Source organism: Blennius ocellaris, assembly GCF_963422515.1.
Source record: "Blennius ocellaris genome assembly, chromosome: 22".
Lineage (NCBI taxonomy): Eukaryota > Metazoa > Chordata > Actinopteri > Blenniiformes > Blenniidae > Blennius > Blennius ocellaris.
In genome coordinates, this window is record NC_137671.1 from 22,122,092 (window position 1) to 22,146,055 (window position 23,964).

At 48.3% G+C, this 23,964-nt stretch overlaps 1 pseudogene across 1 annotated transcript; it reads left to right on the forward strand.

The window, feature by feature from the left end:
- The first annotated feature begins 589 nt into the window (after positions 1–589).
- Positions 590–21,151, forward strand: LOC308146512 (transmembrane protein 170A-like; annotated as a pseudogene). The gene is made up of 3 exons: positions 590–704; positions 9,917–10,087; positions 21,021–21,151. The product of its transcript is annotated as a transmembrane protein 170A-like (transcript).
- Positions 21,152–23,964: the final 2,813 nt, after the last annotated feature.

The window sequence follows — 23,964 nt, forward strand, 5'->3', positions numbered from 1 at the left end:
GAATGAAGCCACACACAAGTCATGATCTGGACATTTATTTTCTTTGCAAATCAGCATTGAGTATATTTGGGTACAGTAGATTTGGCAATATATTTTGCTCACAAAAACAAATATGTGAATATATGTGTTATTGGTGTTTCCACGTGTATGAGCGAGAAACTACTCCAAATGATCAGTTTCTTAATTTACACATTTATTAATGACATGTCAGTCTTTGTAAAGAAGGATAAAACAAATTATTTCAACGTAAAAGCACATACTTTTCGTGTGTGAAATTTCGGCGAGTGGTGATTATAGTTGGACGACACCTTCCTCAGTAGAAAACCAATGTACTGGAGGCGCAGCGTGACCTATCCAAGATGGCGTCGTTCTGTTACGTCAGCTACGATCGGCGGCGTGAGTCGATGAAGCTTCTCTGTATATTGTCTATTGTAGACCCATCCAAGATGGCGGTCACCGGGATCCAGCGTCCTGACGTCACCGTGTTTACAGCTAGCTCAGTTGGGTCGATGCTGCTCCGCTTCAGGTGGAAGAAAGACGCAGATTCATAGATTCATATCTCTCTTCTGTTGTGGAAACAGTTACAGACATGCAGGACAAATATCAGGAGACTGGCTTTTTCAAGCAGATTCCAGATTTGAACTTTGTGCCGAGGACAAACGACACGAACCGAGGAAACAACACGTCTCTTAGCGACTTCTCAGGTGACGATAATGTCTTTAATATTGTTTTTTAGGCTAAATAAACGTTTGTTTTTACTGCTGTTGTGAGTTAAAAGGCTTCGTGTGTGAACAGTTTGGTACAGTTACAATATGAAACTTGTTTAAACGTATTTCCTTTGTAATGTGCTAAGCTAGTTAGCATTTTGCTTCACCTGGACACTTTATCAGTTCCGCTTTTCAGCGTAATGTTGAACCTTACTTCATCATTTCAGATTTCTTTTCTGTGCCTTTCCAGCAGTGCTGTAAGAAAACAGTTTCCATGTGTAGCTGGACCGAGACTGCTTCCTTCAGGGGTTGAGTCTGAATTATTTGATGAAAATAACATGGTTTTAGATGAATGACAATTTAATGCGCTTGAGCTATCAGTTGTGATGATTACAGACTTTATAATGTAAGAAGTGTCAGGAGTCACACACCTCGCTCCAGCACCGGATCCTCTCTGGCACTCCTGCAGGCAATCAGCTAATTGATTGTCAAGCAGTCTTAAGCCCTGCAGGGAGGAGGGTCCGGTGCCAGAGGATTGCCTAGTCTTCACTCTGTGTGGAGGTGAGACGGTGTTGTCCTCCCCGGGGGGTGAGTGTCCTCCCCGGGGTGGTTCCCGTTCCCGTTCCTGTTCCGACGCCGGTTCCAAGAGGTCTCCCCGGGTCCCGTCCCCGTTCCAAGAGGCCCCCCTGAGATTCCCCCGGGTCCCGTCCCGGTTCCAAGAGGCCCCCCCCAGAGATTCCCCCGGGTCCCGTCCCGGTTCCAAGAGGCCCCCCTGAGATTCCCCCGGGTCCCGTACCGGTTCCAACCCACATGGAAAGAACCTATATAAACATATATGTTTTAATATAGGTTTGGCATATATGTGACATATATAAAATTGGCCGTTTTCCTATATGTTATATACATATATGTACATATATGTACATATAGGTGCGCATGTATGCACCCATATATGTATATAACATATAGGAAAACGGCCAATTTTATATATTTCACATATATGCCAAACCTATATGCGCATGTATGCACACATATATGTACATAACATATAGGAAAACGGCCAATTTTATATATGTCACATATATTCCAAACCTATATGCACACCTATATGTTCCAATATATGCAAACCTATATGTGCCCATATATGCACACCTATATGCGCATATATGCACACCTATATGTGCCCATGTATGCACACATATATGTACATAAAATATAGGAAAATGGCCAATTTTATATATGCCACATATATCCTAACCTTTATATAGGTTCTTTCCATGTGGGCCCACACCGGATGCTGTTATTTGCTCAGTGACCCTAGCGGGAATCGAACCAGGGTCTCCCGTGCACCAGTCTGTTGCCTTGCCACCTGAGCTATATATATATATATCTAAAAATATGTACCTATCTGTGCATATAGGTCCATATATGTGCATAAAATATAGGAAAATGGCCAATTTTATACGTGTCACATATATTCAAAACCTATATCAAAACCTATATTAAAACATATATGTTTATATAGGTTCTGTCCATGTGGGACTTTCCATATATGCAGCATATATATTGTCATATATATTGTCATATATGTGCATATATGCAGCATATATGTGCATATATGTGCACATATGCAGCATATATATTGTCATATATGTGCATATATGGAGCATATATATGGTCATATATGTGCATATATGCAGCATTTATGTGCATATATGCTGCATATATGTGCATATATGCAGCATATATATGGTCATATATGTGCATATATGCAGCATATATATGGTCATATATGTGCATATATGCAGCATTTATGTGCATATATGCAGCATATATATTGTCCTATATGTGCATATATGTGCATATATACAGCATATATATTGTCATATATGTGCATATATGCTGCATATAGGTTTCATATATGTGCATATATGTCACAACCCGTGCAGGTCTCCTACTGTGTTGTTGTTTTGTGTGTGTGTGTGTGGGCGTGTGTGAGTGTAGGCGGAGCGGACGGAGCAGGACGCACACCTGAAGTGAATGAGGGAAGCCAGTATTTAAGGACCGGGATCCCAGGCTCTCATTGCAAGATCGTTACGTTTACTCTGCGGTACCTAGACTCTGCCCCTCGTGATTATTGTTTTGTGTTTGTTCGCTTCTTGTGTGGAAGCAGCTCAGTATTCTGACCTCCGTTTGTTCTCCCGTCCAGTCCCGGTGTGCGCCGCTCTGCCCTCCTGGGAAGACCCCGTCTCCGTGACGTCCGCCTCTGCTTCCCGATCCCTCGCCACGGACTGCCGCCCCGTTGGAGCGACTTAAAATAAACTTTATTTTCAAATTACATCCCGGACTAGTTGGCGTTTGAATCCTGTTCACCACCAATCCTGACAGAACGATCTTGCCACACTCACTGTCTCCAGTCGGCTCCAGGACGCCCCCCAACACCCCCCTCCACCAACCAGGAGAAGATCGATCTGGGTTCCGTTCCTCCTGATTATCACCACCTAAGGGAGGTATTCAGTAAACAGCGAGCTACCTCCCTTCCCCCTCACCGACCATATGATTGCGCCATTGAGCTTCTCCCGGGGGCGCCCCTTCCCTCCAGTCGCCTGTATAATGTGTCCCGCCCCGAGAGAGAAACCATGGAGAGGTACATCCACGAGTCCCTCGCTGCTGGCCTGATCCGTCCCTCATCGTCTCCCGTGGGGGCCGGGTTCTTTTTTGTTGCCAAGAAAGACGGTACGTTACGGCCATGCATTGACTATAGAGGACTGAACAATATAACGGTCAAGAACAAATACCCCCTACCGCTAATGGACTCTGCTTTCCAGCCCCTCCATGAAGCTACCGTGTTTTCCAAGCTTGACCTCCGGAACGCCTATCACCTCATTCGGATCCGCGAGGGAGATGAGTGGAAGACGGCGTTTAAGACTCCCCTCGGGCACTTTGAATACTTAGTTATGCCTTTTGGACTCACAAATGCTCCTGCAGTATTCCAGCACCTGGCCAACGACGTGTTGCGGGACATGTTGAACCAGTGTATATTTGTATATTTGGATGACATTTTGATATTCTCTCGCAGCCAGGAGGAGCATGTTCTTCACGTCCGGGCAGTGCTCCAGCGTCTTCTGGAGAATCGGCTATTTGTGAAGGCGGAGAAGTGTGTCTTCCATGCGACCTCTGTGAGCTTCTTGGGGTACATCATCGAACGGGGACAGGTGAAAGCGGATCCAGCCAAGGTCCAAGCGGTGGTGGACTGGCCCAGACCAACTACCCGTAAACAGCTGCAGCGGTTTCTCGGGTTTTCCAACTTCTACCGACGATTCATCAGGAACTACAGTAAGGTCGCAGCCCCTCTCACGCAACTCACGTCCACCTCAACCCGTTTTCAGTGGACACAGGCAGCTGAACAGGCGTTCAGCACCCTGAAGCAGCTGTTCACGCAGGCCCCGGTGCTGTGTCATCCTGATCCCACCAAGCAGTTCATCGTAGAGGTCGACGCCTCGGACACTGGCGTTGGAGCGGTGTTATCCCAGCGTGCCGAGGACTCCAAGACTCACCCCTGCGCCTTCTTTTCGCGACGCCTGACTCCGGCTGAACGGAATTATGATGTCGGTAACCGGGAGTTGCTGGCAGTTGTACTGGCATTGGAGGAATGGAGACACTGGCTGGAGGGAGCCCCCCAACCATTTGTGGTCTGGACTGACCACAAGAATTTGTCATACCTTCAGTCTGCCAAACGACTAAACTCCCGGCAGGCACGCTGGGCATTGTTTCTGGGTCGGTTTAACTTTACCCTTACCTACCGACCAGGCTCCAGGAACACGAAGCCCGACGCCCTGTCCCGGCAGACCACCATTGAGAGGACTGAGGGGGAACCAGAGGATATACTTCCCTCCACCTGCATGGTCGCATCTGCCTCCTGGGACATCGAAGATCAGGTCAGACAAGCCCTACTCACCCATCCCGATCCGGGTAATGGGCCGGAGAACTGTCTCTTTGTTCCTGAGCCTATGAGGTCTAGGGTTCTGCAGTGGGGCCATTCTTCCAAATTAACCTGCCATCCAGGCTCCCAGCGAACCCTGTCTTTCCTGAGGCAACGTTTCTGGTGGCCCTCCATGTCCCGGGATGCCCAGACGTTTGTGGCTGCGTGCACCGTCTGTGCCCGAAGCAAGGCATCCCACCAACCGCCTGCAGGGCTGCTCCGTCCCTTGCCCATCCCGAGTCGACCCTGGTCCCACATTGCTGTCGACTTTGTTACCGGTCTCCCCCCGTCTGAAGGTAACACAGTGATAATGACTGTTGTGGATCGCTTTTCAAAGGCTGTGCACTTTGTCCCCCTTCCTAAATTACCCACGGCGACGGAGACGGCTGATCTGCTGGTCAGGGAGGTGTACCGGCTGCACGGGATCCCCCAGGATGTGGTGTCGGACCGAGGCCCGCAGTTCACGTCCCAGGTCTGGAAGGCATTGTGCAGAGCTCTTGGAACTTCTCCCAGCCTCTCCTCAGGGTATCACCCCCAGACTAATGGTCAGACGGAGAGGGCCAACCAAGACCTGGAGACGGCACTGCGGTGTGTGACGGCTCGGCACCCATCCTCCTGGAGCTCGCAGTTGCCATGGGTGGAGTATGCCCATAATTTCCTCACCTGCTCGGCCACTGGTATGTCCCCGTTTATGGTGGCCCTCGGCTACCAACCCCCCCTGTTCCCCACCCAGGAGGAGGATGTTGCCGTGCCCTCGGTGCAAGCCCACCTTCGACGCTGCCGGCGGGTTTGGAAGGAGGCGAGGGCCGCCTTGGTGCGTTCATCTGCCCGCAATAAGAGACTGGCGACCGTCGAAGGTCTTCAGCTCCCGTGTATCACCCGGGTCAGAAGGTATGGCTCTCCTCCCGCGACCTTCCACTCCAGGTAGAGTCCCGCAAGCTGGCGCCTCGTTTCATTGGGCCCTTTGAGATCGAGGAGATCATCAATCCGGCGGCGGTGAGGCTGAAACTGCCGGCGTCCTTAAGGATACATCCAACGTTCCATGTCTCGCTACTGAAACCAGTCCACTCCAGCCCTCTTAGCCCCTCCACCGAGCCCCCGCCACCCCCCCTGCTCATTGACAACCACCCGGCCTACACAGTCAACAAGATCTTGGATGTTCGTCGCCGGGGCAGGGGGTTCCAGTTCCTCGTGGATTGGGAGGGTTACGGTCCTGAGGAGCGGTCATGGGTACCGCGGGGTCACATCCTGGATCGGAGTCTGCTGACCGACTTCTACCGGGAGCATCCGGATAAGCCGGGTAGGACGCCAGGAGGCGTCCGTTAAGTGGGGGGTACTGTCACAACCCGTGCAGGTCTCCTACTGTGTTGTTGTTTTGTGTGTGTGTGTGTGGGCGTGTGTGAGTGTAGGCGGAGCGGACGGAGCAGGACGCACACCTGAAGTGAATGAGGGAAGCCAGTATTTAAGGACCGGGATCCCAGGCTCTCATTGCAAGATCGTTACGTTTACTCTGCGGTACCTAGACTCTGCCCCTCGTGATTATTGTTTTGTGTTTGTTCGCTTCTTGTGTGGAAGCAGCTCAGTATTCTGACCTCCGTTTGTTCTCCCGTCCAGTCCCGGTGTACGCCGCTCTGCCCTCCTGGGAAGACCCCGTCTCCGTGACGTCCGCCTCTGCTTCCCGATCCCTCGCCACGGACTGCCGCCCCGTTGGAGCGACTTAAAATAAACTTTATTTTCAAATTACATCCCGGACTAGTTGGCGTTTGAATCCTGTTCACCACCAATCCTGACAATATATCCTCATATAGGTTCTTTCCATGTGGGAAGAGGCCCCCCTGAGATTCCCCCGGGTCACGTCCCGGTTCCAAGAGGCTCCCCGGAGTTACCCGGGTCCCGTCACCGTTCCAGCTCCCCTTTCCCTGTTCCCTCAATAAAACATTTACTGTTTGCAAACAACTTTCTGCTTGAGGTCTGCTTTTGGGTTCAGGACACTCCACACGCCGGCCCCCAGCCATGACAAGAAGATCATTATGAACAGTTCCTTTCTTCCTCTCATGAGAGAAACATCAGCCAGTTCAACATTCAACCATAAATTACTAGTTGGACTGATTCAGTTAATTTTCATCAATTTCACCTCAGACCAAATATAAAGAATTCAAATCTGAATAGATTTAATTTTAGTGAAAGATAAGTTGTTCACAGGTCCAAGGGTCCCTGCAGAGCAGCTCCTACAGGGTTCAGCAGAGCAGCTCCTACAGGGTTCAGCAGAGCAGCTTCTACAGGGTTCAGCAGAGCAGCTTCTACAGGGCTCAGCAGAGCAGCTCCTACAGGGTTCAGCAGACGAATGAGTTCTTCCAGAAGAGCTGGACGAAGGAAATGACGGGTCCGTTTCACGAAGCAGGTTTAAGAAGCCATGGGCTTAACACCGAGCTCTGAATTGAGTTAGACTGAGACAGAAAACGCGGAGTTTTCGGGTTTCACGACGCCGGATTTTGATCAGTTTGATGAACTCGGAGTAATTTCACCTGGAGTCAAGCGCGTGCACCACGACTCTAAAAAGACTGCATCAATGGAGCCCCGATTCAACGAGTCACCATGACAACTGAGACGCAGAGGGCGGAGTTTTTGACGCCAGTGGAGCAGGAAGTATTGATCCAATCATATGGCGAATATGAACATATTAAAAAAAAAAATGCAACAGCGCAGCGGCTGCTAAAGAGAGGGAGGCGGCGTGGAAGAAGATTGCTGCTCAAGTGAATGCGTAAGTTCAAACGTCTTTGTCATCGCAACATTATTGCAAGGGAATACTGCTTGATGGTAGCTTATTAATTTATTTCTTTTGGGTGCAATTCCGCGGGGGAGAAGCGCTCTTGGCAGCAGCTGAAAGTGAAGTATTAAAAACATTGTCCAATCGGGTAAGACCGCTGCTAATTTAATTGTTAATCAATACATTTCTTAACGTAATGTCGATCATGTGTGACATTGTACAGTAAATATCAAGTGGCCATTTGACTGTGCAAGTGTTTTATTCCCAACATAATGCTGTTTTCAAACACATAAATGTCTTCTCACCCATATCATGTGCTGTCAAATAATTAAGGCTAAACTAAGACAGACTTTACTCAGCCAACAGAAAGAAGGCAGATGTAAAATGGGTGGAGGCCCAGCACCTCCACCTTTAACAGAGGCAGAGGAGCCCTAAGCCAGAATGTTGGGAGGCCAGTGGCTGAGGGAATCCCTGGAGGAGCTCCTCTTCAGAGCTCACCCCTCAAGATGCCACTTCCTTCATAATATATAATATGCCGAGGCCTATATATCTCTTTAAGCCTCCTTTTGTTCATCTTTATTTCCCCATCATGTCTTTTTTTTGTCACCCAACAGATTGTGATGGTGCTCTCTGCCTGCTGGACCCCCTCATGCCACAACAGACCTTGTTAGTAGGCAACACTCAGTAGGCAAAACTACACAAAATGGTAGTTTAAATATACTGAAACATATTCATCTATGATGAAGAGTACAGGAAACCCTGTCTGCTGCCTTTACAGAGGAGGATCCACAAAGGCCTATAGAGGTATGATAGTTCTCATCCTGTTTACATTTCTGAAACATTGTGGTGGAATAAAGAGTGATATTTTGTCTACACTGAAGTATTGACACAGTATTTTTAACAGGGCCTGGCTGGGCAGCAGCAGGAGGGTCCCTCAACATCCACTGCAAGGACTGACAGTGAGACAGATGTTCAGTAAACACCAGAGGTTCATTCTGTGGAATTCATGTCCAACTGTAATAATTGAGTGTCCTCCTTATGTCTTCCCAGTTATCTGTAAAACACATCTATAGACTCCACCTGCTCCAGAAGATGGAAAACACTGGAGCACAAGTTAAGGGTGGGTGTACAGTCCCAGGTGAATTATGCTAACTACTAACTACATTAACTAAACTAGCGCTTGTATTTGTAGGAAATAAAAAAGACCAAATGAATTGTGCATCATGTCTTTATTTGGTGGTGGTGGTGGTGATCAGACCCCGAAGTGATGATGGCATATGATGTCTCTGATAGCTCTGCCATTTACGAGGAAACGCAGCACATTACACAATATCTGCTATGACGTCAGGGCAAGGCTCAGCTGGTGATGTTGCTAATGTACAGAGCGATTAAACTGTGGATGTACATAATGGTCTCGGCAGTAAAACGTACCGCTCAAAAAGGAAGGTGTCTGCAAATGCCAGTACATCTCTGCGCGCTCTGATGATGCGAATATTATCTTCGAATATGAAATTCTCGGCGAAGTAATGCTGCGCCTTCATCAATCGGATCATTATCAAAAGCACATTCCATATTGAGGGAATAAAGTTGACGTCTAATTTGCCTCTGGAATAAGGCACTGCAGAACTGTTTCACCAAAACTCCCCCGCTGAATGAGGAAATGAAATCCCGTGCCCGTCTGAAAGGGGGCGGAGCCAGAGCAAAACTCCGTGTTCACTGACAAAAACCTGCTCCCGACCAGGTTAGTTCTAGAGTGTCTGTTGCCCCGGTAACTGACCGGGAGTTGACGTTACACCGCTTCGTGAAACAGGCTTGAGTTACCCCGCTTCCTCCGGTTTGAGTTACCTCCCTTTGTGAAACGGAAAATCCCGCATTTCCCTCAACTCGATGTTCAATAACCTGGGGTAATCCTTAAACCTGCTTCGTGAAACGGACCCAACGTCATTTAGTTGAGCAGAACTTTCTTGTTCTTTTGGAGAAGAATCGTCCTTTTGTGCTGAAAATCATGTGAAGCTTCTGATGAGGACAACAGACCTGCAGCAGTGGAGGGGTGGTCCAGGTGGTCCAGGTGAGGCTGCTGGTCCAGGTGAGGCAGGTGGTCCAGGTGAGGCAGGTGGTCCAGGTGAGGCAGGTGGTCCAGGTGGTCCAGGTGAGGCTGGTGGTCCAGGTGAGGCAGGTGGTCCAGGTGAGGCAGGTGGTCCAGGTGAGGCTGGTGGTCCAGGTGAGGCAGGTGGTCCAGGTGAGGCAGGTGGTCCAGATGGTCCAGGTGAGGCTGGTGGTCCAGGTGAGGCAGGTGGTCCAGGTGGTTCAGGTGAGGCAGGTGGCCTGACGCTGCTATGTGTGTGTGTGTGTGTGTGTGTGTGTGTGTGTGTGTGTGTGTGTGTGTGTGTGTGTGTGTGTGTGTGTGTGTGTGTGTGTGTGTGTGTGTGTGTGTGTGTGTGTGTGTGTGTGTGTGGACAGAGATGTGGTACGGAGTGTTCCTGTGGGCCACCGTGTCGTCGCTGATGTTCCACCTGCCGGCTGCCTTGCTCTGCCTTGCCACGCTGCGCCGCCACAAAGTGGCTCGCTTCCTGCCCATCGCTGTCCTGCTCATGGGCTTCGTGGGACCCCTGCTGGGCGGAGTCCTCACCAGTAAGTCTGAACGGGTGGATGATGAATGGACCAGACTGCTGTTGTTGCTGCAATGCCTTTGTTTACAGTCTGTTGTTGTTGCTGCAATGCCTTTGTTTACTGTCTGTTGTTGTTGCTGCAATGCCTTTGTTTACAGTCTGTTGTTGCTGCAATGCCTTTGTTTACACTCTGTTGTTGTTGCTGCAATGCCTTTGTTTACAGTCTGTTGTTGTTGCTGCAATGCCTTTGTTTACAGTCTGTTGTTGTTGCTGCAATGCCTTTGTTTACACTCTGTTGTTGTTGCTGCAATGCCTTTGTTTACAGTCTGTTGTTGTTGCTGCAATGCCTTTGTTTACAGTCTGTTGTTGTTGCTGCAATGCCTTTGTTTACACTCTGTTGTTGTTGCTGCAATGCCTTTGTTTACAGTCTGTTGTTATTGCTGCAATGCCTTTGTTTACAGTCTGTTGTTGTTGCTGCAATGCCTTTGTTTACAGTCTTTTGTTGCTGCAATGCCTTTGTTTACAATCTGTTGTTGTTGCTACAATGCCTTTGTTTACACTCTGTTGTTCTTGCTGCAATGCCTTTGTTTACAGTCTGTTGTTATTGCTGCAATGCCTCTGTTTACAGTCTGTTGTTATTGCTGCAATGCCTTTGTTTACAGTCTGTTGTTGTTGCTTCAATGCCTTTGTTTACAGTCTGTTGTTGTTGCTGCAATGCCTTTGTTTACAGTCTGTTGTTGTTGCTGCAATGCCTTTGTTTACAGTCTGTTGTTGTTGCTGCAATGCCTTTGTTTACAGTCTGTTGTTTTTGCTGCAATGCCTTTGTTTACAGTCTGTTGTTGTTGCTGCAATGACTTTGTTTACAGTCTGTTGTTGTTGCTGTAATGCATTTGTTTACAGTCTGTTGTTGTTGCTACAATGCATTTGTTTACAGTCTGTTGTTGGAGCAATGCCTTTGTGTTGTTGTTGCTGCAATGCCTTTGTTTACAGTCTGTTGTTGTTGCTGCAATGCCTTTGTTTACAGTCTGTTGTTGTTGCTGCAATGCATTTGTTTACAGTCTGTTGTTGTTGCTACAATGTATTTGTTTACAGTCTGTTGTTGTTGCTACAATGCATTTGTTTACAGTCTGTTGTTGGAGCAATGCCTTTGTTTACAGTCTGTTGTTGTTGCTACAATGCATTTGTTTACAGTCTGTTGTTGGAGCAATGCCTTTGTGTTGTTGTTGCTGCAATGCCTTTGTTTACAGTCTGTTGTTGTTGCTGCAATGCCTTTGTTTACAGTCTGTTGTTGTTGCTGCAATGCCTTTGTTTACAGTCTGTTGTTGTTGCTGCAATGCATTTGTTTACAGTCTGTTGTTGTTGCTACAATGTATTTGTTTACAGTCTGTTGTTGTTGCTACAATGCATTTGTTTACAGTCTGTTGTTGGAGCAATGCCTTTGTTTACAGTCTGTTGTTGTTGCTACAATGCATTTGTTTACAGTCTGTTGTTGGAGCAATGCCTTTGTTTACAGTCTGTTGTTGTTGCTACAATGCATTTGTTTACAGTCTGTTGTTGGAGCAATGCCTTTGTTTACAGTCTGTTGTTGTTGCTACAATGCATTTGTTTACAGTCTGTTGTTGGAGCAATGCCTTTGTTTACAGTCACTCTAGGAAGAACGAGCAGAACGTGTTTGTTCTGAGAACTCTGCTCATGCAAACTGCATCATTATTTTTGACAAACAAACTGTTTGCACTGTACCACTGCACCATAATGCTGCTGTCTCTGTTAATGCTGCTATCTCTGTGTTAATGTTGCTGTCTCTCTGTGGTAGTACTGCTGTCTCTCTGTGTTAATGCTGCTGTCTCTGTGTTAATGCTGCTGTCTCTCTGTGGTAGTACTGCTGTCTCTCTGTGTTAATGTTGCTATTTCTGTGTTAATGTTGCTATCTCTGTGTTAATGCTGCTGTCTCTCTGTGTTAATGCTGCTGTCTCTCTGTGTTAATGCTGCTGTCTCTCTGTGTTAATGTTGCTGTCTCTGTGTTAATGTTGCTGTCTCTCTGTGGTAGTGCTGCTGTCTCTCTGTGGTAGTGCTGCTGTCTCTGTGTTAATGCTGCTGTGTCTCTGTGTTAATGCTGCTGTCTCTCTGTGGTAGTGCTGCTGTCTCTCTGAATTAATGCTGCTGTCTCTGTGTTAATGCTGCTGTCTCTCTGTGTGTTAATGCTGCTGTCTCTCTGTGGTAGTGCTGCTGTCTCTGTGTTAATGTGGCTGTCTCTGTGTTAATGCTGCTGTCTCTGTGTGTTAATGCTGCTGTCTCTCTGTGGTAGTGCTGCTGTCTCTTTGTGGTAGTGCTGCTGTCTCTCTGTGTTAATGCTGCTGTCTCTCTTTGTTAGTGCTGCTGTCTCTGTGTGTTAATGCTGCTGTCTCTCTTTGGCAGTGCTGCTGTCTCTCTGTGGTAATGCTGCTGTCTCTGTGTGTTAATGCTGCTGTCTCTGTGTGTTAATGCTGCTGTCTCTCTGTGTTAATGCTGCTGTCTCTCTGTGGTAATGCTGCTGTCTCTGTGTGTTAATGTTGCTGTCTCTCTGTGTTAATACGGCTGTCTCTCTGTGTTAATGCTGCTGTCTCTCTGTGTTAATGCGGCTGTCTCTCTGTGTTAATGCTGCTGTCTCTCTGTGGTAATGCTGCTGTCTCTCTGTGTTAATGCGGCTGTCTCTCTGTGTTAATGCTGCTGTCTCTCTGTGGTAATGCTGCTGTCTCTCTGTGTTAATGCTGCTGTCTCTCTGTGTTAATGTTGCTGTCTCTCTGTGGTAATGCTGCTTTCTCTCTGTGTAATGCGGCTGTCTCTCTGTGTTAATGTTGCTGTCTCTCTGTGGTAATGCTGCTGTCTCTCTGTGTTAATGTTGCTGTCTCTCTGTGTTAATGCTGCTGTCTCTCTGTGTTAATGTTGCTGTCTCTCTGTGGTAATGCTGCTGTCTCTCTGTGGTAATGCTGCTGTCTCTGTGTGTTAATGTTGCTGTCTCTGTGTTAATGTTGCTGTCTCTCTGTGTTAATGTTGCTGTCTCTCTGTGTTAATGTTGCTGTCTCTCTGTGGTAATGCTGCAATCTCTCTGTGTTAATGCTGCTGTCTATCTGTAGTAGTGCTGCTGTCTCTGTGTTAATGCTGCTGTCTCTCTGTGTTAATGCTGCTGTCTCTCTGTGGTAGTGCTGCTGTCTCTCTGTGGTAGTGCTGCTGTCTCTGTGTGTTAATGCTGCTGTCTCTCTGTGGTAGTGCTGCTGTCTCTGTGTTAATGCTGCTGTCTCTCTGTGGTGGTGCTGCTGTCTCTCTGTGGTAGTGCTGCTGTCTCTCTGTGGTAGTGCTGCTGTCTCTCTGTGTTAATGCTGCTGTCTCTCTGTGGTAGTGCTGCTGTCTCTGTGTTAATGCTGCTGTCTCTCTGTGGTGGTGCTGCTGTCTCTGTGTGTTAATGCTGCTGTCTCTCTTTGGTAGTGCTGCTGTCTCTGTGTTAATGCTGCTGTCTCTCTGTGGTAGTGCTGCTGTCTCTCTGTGGTAGTGCTGCTGTCTCTCTGTGGTAGTGCTGCTGTCTCTCTGTGTTAATGCTGCTGTCTCTCTGTGGTAGTACTGCTGTCTCTCTGTGTTAATGTTGCTATTTCTGTGTTAATGTTGCTATCTCTGTGTTAATGTTGCTGTCTCTCTGTGGTAGTGCTGCTGTCTCTTTGTGGTAGTGCTGCTGTCTCTCTGTGTTAATGCTGCTGTCTCTCTGTGGTAATGCTGCTGTCTCTGTGTGTTAATGCTGCTGTCTCTGTGTGTTAATGTTGCTGTCTCTCTTTGTTAATGCGGCTGTCTCTCTGTGTTAATGCTGCTGTCTCTCTGTGTTAATGCGGCTGTCTCTATGTGTTAATGCTGCTGTCTCTCTGTGGTAATGCTGCTGTCTCTCTGTGTTAATGCAGCTGTCTCTCTGTGTTAATGCTGCTGTCTCTCTGTGGTAATGCTGCTGTCTCTCTGTGTTAATGCTGCTGTCTCTCTTTGTTAATGTTGCTGTCTCTCTGTGGTAATGCTGCTTTCTCTGTGTGTAATGCGGCTGTCTCTCTGTGTTAATGCTGCTGTCTCTCTGTGTTAATGTTGCTGTCTCTCTGTGGTAATGCTGCTGTCTCTCTGTGGTAATGCTGCTGTCTCTGTGTGTTAATGTTGCTGTCTCTCTGTGTTAATGTTGCTGTCTCTCTGTGGTCATGCTGCTGTCTCTGTGTGTTAATGTTGCTGTCTCTCTGTGTTAATGTTGCTGTCTCTCTGTGGTCATGCTGCTGTCTCTCTGTGGTCATGCTGCTGTCTCTCTGTGTTAATGCTGCTGTCTATCTGTAGTAGTGCTGCTGTCTCTGTGTTAATGCTGCTGTCTCTCTGTGTTAATGCTGCTGTCTCTCTGTGGTAGTGCTGCTGTCTCTCTGTGGTAGTGCTGCTGTCTCTCTGTGTTAATGCTGCTGTCTCTCTGTGGTAGTGCTGCTGTCTCTCTGTGGTGGTGCTGCTGTCTCTGTGTGTTAATGCTGCTGTCTCTCTGTGGTAGTGCTGCTTTCTCTGTGTTAATGCTGCTGTCTCTCTGTGGTAGTGCTGCTGTCTCTCTGTGGTAGTGCTGCTGTCTCTCTGTGTTAATGCTGCTGTCTCTCTGTGGTAGTGCTGCTGTCTCTCTGTGGTGGTGCTGCTGTCTCTGTGTATTAATGCTGCTGTCTCTTTGTGGTAGTGCTGCTGTCTCTGTGTTAATGCTGCTGTCTCTCTGTGGTAGTGCTGCTGTCTCTGTGTTAATGCTGCTGTCTCTCTGTGGAAGTGCTGCTGTCTCTGTGTTAATGCTGCTGTCTCTCTGTGGTAGTGCTGCTGTCTCTGTGTTAATGCTGCTGTCTCTCTGTGGTAGTGCTGCTGTCTCTCTGTGTTAATGCTGCTGTCTCTCTGTGGTAGTGCTGCTGTCCCTCTGTGGTAGTGCTGCTGTCTCTCTGTGTTAATGCTGCTGTCTCTCTGTGGTAGTGCTGCTGTCTCTCTGTGGTGGTGCTGCTGTCTCTGTGTGTTAATGCTGCTGTCTCTCTGTGGTAGTGCTGCTGTCTCTGTGTTAATGCTGCTGTCTCTCTGTGGTAGTGCTGCTGTCTCTCTGTGGTAGTGCTGCTGTCTCTCTGTGGTAGTGCTGCTGTCTCTCTGTGTTAATGCTGCTGTCTCTCTGTGGTAGTGCTGCTGTCTCTCTGTGGTGGTGCTGCTGTCTCTGTGTTAATGCTGCTGTCTCTCTGTGGTAGTACTGCTGTCTCTCTGTGTTAATGTTGCTATTTCTGTGTTAATGTTGCTATCTCTGTGTTAATGTTGCTGTCTCTCTGTGGTAGTGCTGCTGTCTCTTTGTGGTAGTGCTGCTGTCTCTCTGTGTTAATGCTGCTGTCTCTCTGTGGTAATGCTGCTGTCTCTCTGTGTTAATGCGGCTGTCTCTCTGTGTTAATGCTGCTGTCTCTCTGTGGTAATGCTGCTGTCTCTCTGTGTTAATGCTGCTGTCTCTCTGTGTTAATGTTGCTGTCTCTCTGTGGTAATGCTGCTTTCTCTCTGTGTAATGCGGCTGTCTCTCTGTGTTAATGTTGCTGTCTCTCTGTGGTAATGCTGCTGTCTCTCTGTGTTAATGTTGCTGTCTCTCTGTGTTAATGCTGCTGTCTCTCTGTGTTAATGTTGCTGTCTCTCTGTGGTAATGCTGCTGTCTCTCTGTGGTAATGCTGCTGTCTCTGTGTGTTAATGTTGCTGTCTCTGTGTTAATGTTGCTGTCTCTCTGTGTTAATGTTGCTGTCTCTCTGTGTTAATGTTGCTGTCTCTCTGTGGTAATGCTGCAATCTCTCTGTGTTAATGCTGCTGTCTATCTGTAGTAGTGCTGCTGTCTCTGTGTTAATGCTGCTGTCTCTCTGTGTTAATGCTGCTGTCTCTCTGTGGTAGTGCTGCTGTCTCTCTGTGGTAGTGCTGCTGTCTCTGTGTGTTAATGCTGCTGTCTCTCTGTGGTAGTGCTGCTGTCTCTGTGTTAATGCTGCTGTCTCTCTGTGGTGGTGCTGCTGTCTCTCTGTGGTAGTGCTGCTGTCTCTCTGTGGTAGTGCTGCTGTCTCTCTGTGTTAATGCTGCTGTCTCTCTGTGGTAGTGCTGCTGTCTCTGTGTTAATGCTGCTGTCTCTCTGTGGTGGTGCTGCTGTCTCTGTGTGTTAATGCTGCTGTCTCTCTTTGGTAGTGCTGCTGTCTCTGTGTTAATGCTGCTGTCTCTCTGTGGTAGTGCTGCTGTCTCTCTGTGGTAGTGCTGCTGTCTCTCTGTGGTAGTGCTGCTGTCTCTCTGTGTTAATGCTGCTGTCTCTCTGTGGTAGTACTGCTGTCTCTCTGTGTTAATGTTGCTATTTCTGTGTTAATGTTGCTATCTCTGTGTTAATGTTGCTGTCTCTCTGTGGTAGTGCTGCTGTCTCTTTGTGGTAGTGCTGCTGTCTCTCTGTGTTAATGCTGCTGTCTCTCTGTGGTAATGCTGCTGTCTCTGTGTGTTAATGCTGCTGTCTCTGTGTGTTAATGTTGCTGTCTCTCTTTGTTAATGCGGCTGTCTCTCTGTGTTAATGCTGCTGTCTCTCTGTGTTAATGCGGCTGTCTCTATGTGTTAATGCTGCTGTCTCTCTGTGGTAATGCTGCTGTCTCTCTGTGTTAATGCAGCTGTCTCTCTGTGTTAATGCTGCTGTCTCTCTGTGGTAATGCTGCTGTCTCTCTGTGTTAATGCTGCTGTCTCTCTTTGTTAATGTTGCTGTCTCTCTGTGGTAATGCTGCTTTCTCTGTGTGTAATGCGGCTGTCTCTCTGTGTTAATGCTGCTGTCTCTCTGTGTTAATGTTGCTGTCTCTCTGTGGTAATGCTGCTGTCTCTCTGTGGTAATGCTGCTGTCTCTGTGTGTTAATGTTGCTGTCTCTCTGTGTTAATGTTGCTGTCTCTCTGTGGTCATGCTGCTGTCTCTGTGTGTTAATGTTGCTGTCTCTCTGTGTTAATGTTGCTGTCTCTCTGTGGTCATGCTGCTGTCTCTCTGTGGTCATGCTGCTGTCTCTCTGTGTTAATGCTGCTGTCTATCTGTAGTAGTGCTGCTGTCTCTGTGTTAATGCTGCTGTCTCTCTGTGTTAATGCTGCTGTCTCTCTGTGGTAGTGCTGCTGTCTCTCTGTGGTAGTGCTGCTGTCTCTCTGTGTTAATGCTGCTGTCTCTCTGTGGTAGTGCTGCTGTCTCTCTGTGGTGGTGCTGCTGTCTCTGTGTGTTAATGCTGCTGTCTCTCTGTGGTAGTGCTGCTTTCTCTGTGTTAATGCTGCTGTCTCTCTGTGGTAGTGCTGCTGTCTCTCTGTGGTAGTGCTGCTGTCTCTCTGTGTTAATGCTGCTGTCTCTCTGTGGTAGTGCTGCTGTCTCTCTGTGGTGGTGCTGCTGTCTCTGTGTATTAATGCTGCTGTCTCTTTGTGGTAGTGCTGCTGTCTCTGTGTTAATGCTGCTGTCTCTCTGTGGTAGTGCTGCTGTCTCTGTGTTAATGCTGCTGTCTCTCTGTGGAAGTGCTGCTGTCTCTGTGTTAATGCTGCTGTCTCTCTGTGGTAGTGCTGCTGTCTCTGTGTTAATGCTGCTGTCTCTCTGTGGTAGTGCTGCTGTCTCTCTGTGTTAATGCTGCTATCTCTCTGTGGTAGTGCTGCTGTCCCTCTGTGGTAGTGCTGCTGTCTCTCTGTGTTAATGCTGCTGTCTCTCTGTGGTAGTGCTGCTGTCTCTCTGTGGTGGTGCTGCTGTCTCTGTGTGTTAATGCTGCTGTCTCTCTGTGGTAGTGCTGCTGTCTCTGTGTTAATGCTGCTGTCTCTCTGTGGTAGTGCTGCTGTCTCTCTGTGGTAGTGCTGCTGTCTCTCTGTGGTAGTGCTGCTGTCTCTCTGTGTTAATGCTGCTGTCTCTCTGTGGTAGTGCTGCTGTCTCTCTGTGGTGGTGCTGCTGTCTCTGTGTTAATGCTGCTGTCTCTCTGTGGTAGTACTGCTGTCTCTCTGTGTTAATGTTGCTATTTCTGTGTTAATGTTGCTATCTCTGTGTTAATGTTGCTGTCTCTCTGTGGTAGTGCTGCTGTCTCTTTGTGGTAGTGCTGCTGTCTCTCTGTGTTAATGCTGCTGTCTCTCTGTGGTAATGCTGCTGTCTCTGTGTGTTAATGCTGCTGTCTCTGTGTGTTAATGTTGCTGTCTCTCTGTGTTAATGCGGCTGTCTCTCTGTGTTAATGCTGCTGTCTCTCTGTGTTAATGCGGCTGTCTCTATGTGTTAATGCTGCTGTCTCTCTGTGGTAATGCTGCTGTCTCTCTGTGTTAATGCAGCTGTCTCTCTGTGTTAATGCTGCTGTCTCTCTGTGGTAATGCTGCTGTCTCTCTGTGTTAATGCTGCTGTCTCTCTTTGTTAATGTTGCTGTCTCTCTGTGGTAATGCTGCTTTCTCTCTGTGTAATGCGGCTGTCTCTCTGTGTTAATGCTGCTGTCTCTCTGTGTTAATGTTGCTGTCTCTCTGTGGTAATGCTGCTGTCTCTCTGTGGTAATGCTGCTGTCTCTGTGTGTTAATGTTGCTGTCTCTCTGTGTTAATGTTGCTGTCTCCCTGTGGTCATGCTGCAATCTCTCTGTGTTAATGCTGCTGTCTATCTGTAGTAGTGCTGCTGTCTCTGTGTTAATGCTGCTGTCTCTCTGTGTTAATGCTGCTGTCTCCCTGTGGTAGTGCTGCTGTCTCTCTGTGTTAATGCTGCTGTCTCTCTGTGGTAGTGCTGCTGTCTCTCTGTGGTGGTGCTGCTGTCTCTGTGTGTTAATGCTGCTGTCTCTCTGTGGTAGTGCTGCTGTCTCTGTGTTAATGCTGCTGTCTCTCTGTGGTAGTGCTGCTGTCTCTCTGTGGTAGTGCTGCTGTCTCTGTGTTAATGCTGCTGTCTCTCTGTGGTAGTGCTGCTGTCTCTCTGTGGTGGTGCTGCTGTCTCTGTGTATTAATGCTGCTGTCTCTTTGTGGTAGTGCTGCTGTCTCTGTGTTAATGCTGCTGTCTCTCTGTGGTAGTGCTGCTGTCTCTGTGTTAATGCTGCTGTCTCTCTGTGGAAGTGCTGCTGTCTCTGTGTTAATGCTGCTGTCTCTCTGTGGTAGTGCTGCTGTCTCTGTGTTAATGCTGCTGTCTCTCTGTGGTAGTGCTGCTGTCTCTGTGTTAATGCTGCTGTCTCTCTGTGGTAGTGCTGCTGTCTCTCTGTGGTAGTGCTGCTGTCTCTCTGTGTTAATGCTGCTGTCTCTCTGTGGTAGTGCTGCTGTCTCTCTGTGGTAGTGCTGCTGTCTCTCTGTGTTAATGCTGCTGTCTCTCTGTGGTAGTGCTGCTGTCTCTCTGTGGTGGTGCTGCTGTCTCTGTGTGTTAATGCTGCTGTCTCTCTGTGGTAGTGCTGCTGTCTCTGTGTTAATGCTGCTGTCTCTCTGTGGTAGTGCTGCTGTCTCTCTGTGGTAGTGCTGCTGTCTCTCTGTGGTAGTGCTGCTGTCTCTCTGTGTTAATGCTGCTGTCTCTCTGTGGTAGTGCTGCTGTCTCTCTGTGGTGGTGCTGCTGTCTCTGTGTTAATGCTGCTGTCTCTCTGTGGTAGTACTGCTGTCTCTCTGTGTTAATGTTGCTATTTCTGTGTTAATGTTGCTATCTCTGTGTTAATGTTGCTGTCTCTCTGTGTTAATGCGGCTGTCTCTCTGTGTTAATGCTGCTGTCTCTCTGTGTTAATGCGGCTGTCTCTATGTGTTAATGCTGCTGTCTCTCTGTGGTAATGCTTCTGTCTCTCTGTGTTAATGCAGCTGTCTCTCTGTGTTAATGCTGCTGTCTCTCTGTGGTAATGCTGCTGTCTCTCTGTGTTAATGCTGCTGTCTCTCTTTGTTAATGTTGCTGTCTCTCTGTGGTAATGCTGCTTTCTCTCTGTGTAATGCGGCTGTCTCTCTGTGTTAATGCTGCTGTCTCTCTGTGTTAATGTTGCTGTCTCTCTGTGGTAATGCTGCTGTCTCTCTGTGGTAATGCTGCTGTCTCTGTGTGTTAATGTTGCTGTCTCTCTGTGTTAATGTTGCTGTCTCCCTGTGGTCATGCTGCAATCTCTCTCTGTTAATGCTGCTGTCTATCTGTAGTAGTGCTGCTGTCTCTGTGTTAATGCTGCTGTCTCTCTGTGTTAATGCTGCTGTCTCTCTGTGGTAGTGCTGCTGTCTCTCTGTGTTAATGCTGCTGTCTCTCTGTGGTAGTGCTGCTGTCTCTCTGTGGTGGTGCTGCTGTCTCTGTGTGTTAATGCTGCTGTCTCTCTGTGGTAGTGCTGCTGTCTCTGTGTTAATGCTGCTGTCTCTCTGTGGTAGTGCTGCTGTCTCTCTGTGGTAGTGCTGCTGTCTCTGTGTTAATGCTGCTGTCTCTCTGTGGTAGTGCTGCTGTCTCTCTGTGGTGGTGCTGCTGTCTCTGTGTATTAATGCTGCTGTCTCTTTGTGGTAGTGCTGCTGTCTCTGTGTTAATGCTGCTGTCTCTCTGTGGTAGTGCTGCTGTCTCTGTGTTAATGCTGCTGTCTCTCTGTGGAAGTGCTGCTGTCTCTGTGTTAATGCTGCTGTCTCTCTGTGGTAGTGCTGCTGTCTCTGTGTTAATGCTGCTGTCTCTCTGTGGTAGTGCTGCTGTCTCTGTGTTAATGCTGCTGTCTCTCTGTGGTAGTGCTGCTGTCTCTGTGTTTATGATGCTGTCTCTGTGTGTTAATGCTGCTGTCTCTGTGTTAATGCTGCTGTCTCTCTGTGGTAGTGCTGCTGTCTCTGTGTTAATGCTGCTGTCTCTGTGTCTTAATGCTGCTGTCTCTCTGTGGTAGTGCTGCTGTCTCTGTGTTAATGCTGCTGTCTCTGTGTGTTAATGCTGCTGTCTCTCTGCGTTAATGCTGCTGTCTTTCTGTGTGTTAATGCTGGTGTTTCTCAGTGGTCATGCTGCTCCCTCAGTGTTAATGCTGATGTCTTGCAGGTGCAGCCATAGCCGGTGTGTAACAAGCAGCAGGGAAGACCATGATCTCCTTGGAGGCCCTGGTCTCCGGAGTTGGACAGTCCTTCTGCGTCCTCCTCATCTCCTTCCTCAGAATCCTGGCCACCCTTTAGCACCAGGACCTGGACCCCGGAAGGGTCTTGGACATGGGACCAGAGAGACCACTGAGGATGAAGCAGGTGAAGCAGGACTTCAGCTAGACCTTCACCTGGACCTTCAGCTAGACCACCGGACCTTCAGCTGGACCACTGGACCTTCAGACCTTCAGCTGGACCTTCAGCAAGACCACCGGACCTTCAGCTGGACCACTGGACCTTCAGACCTTCAGCTAGACCTTCAGCTAGACCACTGGACCTTCAGACCGACAGCTGGATCATTGGACCTTCAGACCTTCAGCTGGACCTTCAGCTAGACCACTGGACCTTCAGACCTTCAGCTAGACCTTCAGCAAGACCACTGAACCTTCAGACTTTCAGCTGGATCATTGGACCTTCAGACCTTCAGCTGGACCTTCAGCAAGACCACTGGACCTTCAGACTTTCAGCTGGATCATTGGACCTTCAGACCTTCAGCTGGACCTTCAGCTAGACCACTGGACCTTCAGACCTTCAGCTGGACCTTCAGCGAGACCACTGGCCCTTCAGACCTTCAGCTAGACCTTCAGCCAGACCACTGGACCTTCAGACCTTCAGCTGGACCTTCAGCTAGACCACTGGACCTTCAGACCTTCAGCTAGACCTTCAGCTAGACCACTGGCCCTTCAGACCTTCAGCTAGACCTTCAGCTAGACCACTGGCCCTTCAGACCTTCAGCTAGACCTTCAGCTGGACCTTCAGGGTTCCACAGGAGGATGATGCTCATTTGAAGACTGTTCCTCCTGATGCCTTACTTTGTATGTCCTACCTTTGCTCTGCGTCTTGCTGCTACTTTCCTCCCCCATGTTTCTTCAGGAGGACTTGCTCCGCCTTGCCTTGTTCAGCCCGGAAGGGGGCAGCGTCTCATTAAAGTCCTGAAGTCTTCATGTGTGATGCTTGTGTTTGCAGGTGAGGAGCACACGTCCACTGCCTTCTTCCAAAAACACCTTTCCAGTGCAGTTTGACCTTGCAGTACTCCGTGGACAGGACACACACAACCTTTCCAGTGCAGTTTGACCCTACAGTACTCCGTGGACAGGATACACACAACCTTTCCAGTGCAGTTTGACCCTGCAGTACTCCGTGGACAGGATACACACAACCTTTCCAGTGCAGTTTGACCCTACAGTACTCCGTGGACAGGATACACACAACCTTTCCAGTGCAGTTTGACCCTGCAGTACTCCGTGGACAGGATACACACAACCTTTCCAGTGCAGTTTGACCCTGCAGTACTCCGTGGACAGGATACACACAACCTTTCCAGTGCAGTTTGACCCTACAGTACTCCGTGGACAGGATACACACAACCTTTCCAGTGCAGTTTGACCCTGCAGTACTCCGTGGACAGGATACACACAACCTTTCCAGTGCAGTTTGACCCTACAGTACTCCATGGACAGGACACACACAACCTTTCCAGTGCAGTTTGACCCTGCAGTACTCCGTGGACAGGATACACACAACCTTTCCAGTGCAGTTTGACCCTACAGTACTCCGTGGACAGGATACACACAACCTTTCCAGTGCAGTTTGACCCTGCAGTACTCCGTGGACAGGATACACACAACCTTTCCAGTGCAGTTTGACCCTGCAGTACTCCGTGGACAGGATACACACAACCTTTCCAGTGCAGTTTGACCCTGCAGTACTCCGTGGACAGGATACACACAACCTTTCCAGTGCAGTTTGACCCTGCAGTACTCCGTGGACAGGATACTGCAGGCCGTCATTTCTCTTCAATACTATAGGCAGACTAACAAAAAGTCACAGTTCTGTCGAGCCTAATATCCCTTTAACTCTGAGCAGTAATGAGTTTGTACATTTTTTAATAACAAGATTCTAACTATGAGGGATCAAATTAACGACCCACTGCCCAGTGCAGTCGCAGATCAAACAACATCTTTAGATTCATAAGAGGAGCCTGACTTCCAGTGATCCAGCTTCACTCTATAAGTCCTAGAGTTCTACTCAATCGTGGATTCATCTAAACCAACAACTTGCTTACTGGACCCAATACCCACTAAACTGTTTAAAGATATTTTCCCTGTGATTAGTACATCAATACTAGAATGTATCTCTAATAACAGGTTATGGACCACAAGCCTTTAAGGTTGCTGGTGTTAAACCTCTTGTTAAAAACACACCTTGACCCAGGAGTCTTAGTAAAATACAGACCAACATCCAACCTTCCTTTATTTCTAAATCCTGCAGGAAGTAGTTTCAGTCACTGTGTGTCAATATCAAAGGTTCCCGGTCCTCTTTGATCTCCCTCCATTAGAATATTGGATCATAGGAGACTGTGTCCCCCCTACCTTACCTCACCTTACCTCACTCAACAACATGGACCAGTGGGCAGTGCCGAAGGTGGGGTTTCAGGATTCTCAACTGCAGTCTGGCCCCACCCCACTTTGCACCACCCACAATTTTAAGTACACTCAGGGGCGTCTACACCAGGAACCTGGTTCACCTGAACCAGATGTTTCTTGTCTGTCGTCCACACCAGGAACCTGGTTCACCTGAACCAGATGTTTCTGGTGTGTCTTCCACACCAGGAACCTGGTTCACCTGAACCAGATGTTTCTGGTCTGTCTTCCACATCAGGAACCTGGTTCACCTGAACCAGATGTTTCTGGTCTGTCTTCCACATCAGGAACCTGGTTCTCCTGAACCAGATGTTTCTGGTCTGTCTTCCACACCAGGAACCTGGTTCACCTGAAACAAATGTTTCTGGTCTGTGGACCACACCAGGAACCTGGTTCTCCTGAACCAGATGTTTCTAGTCTGTGGAC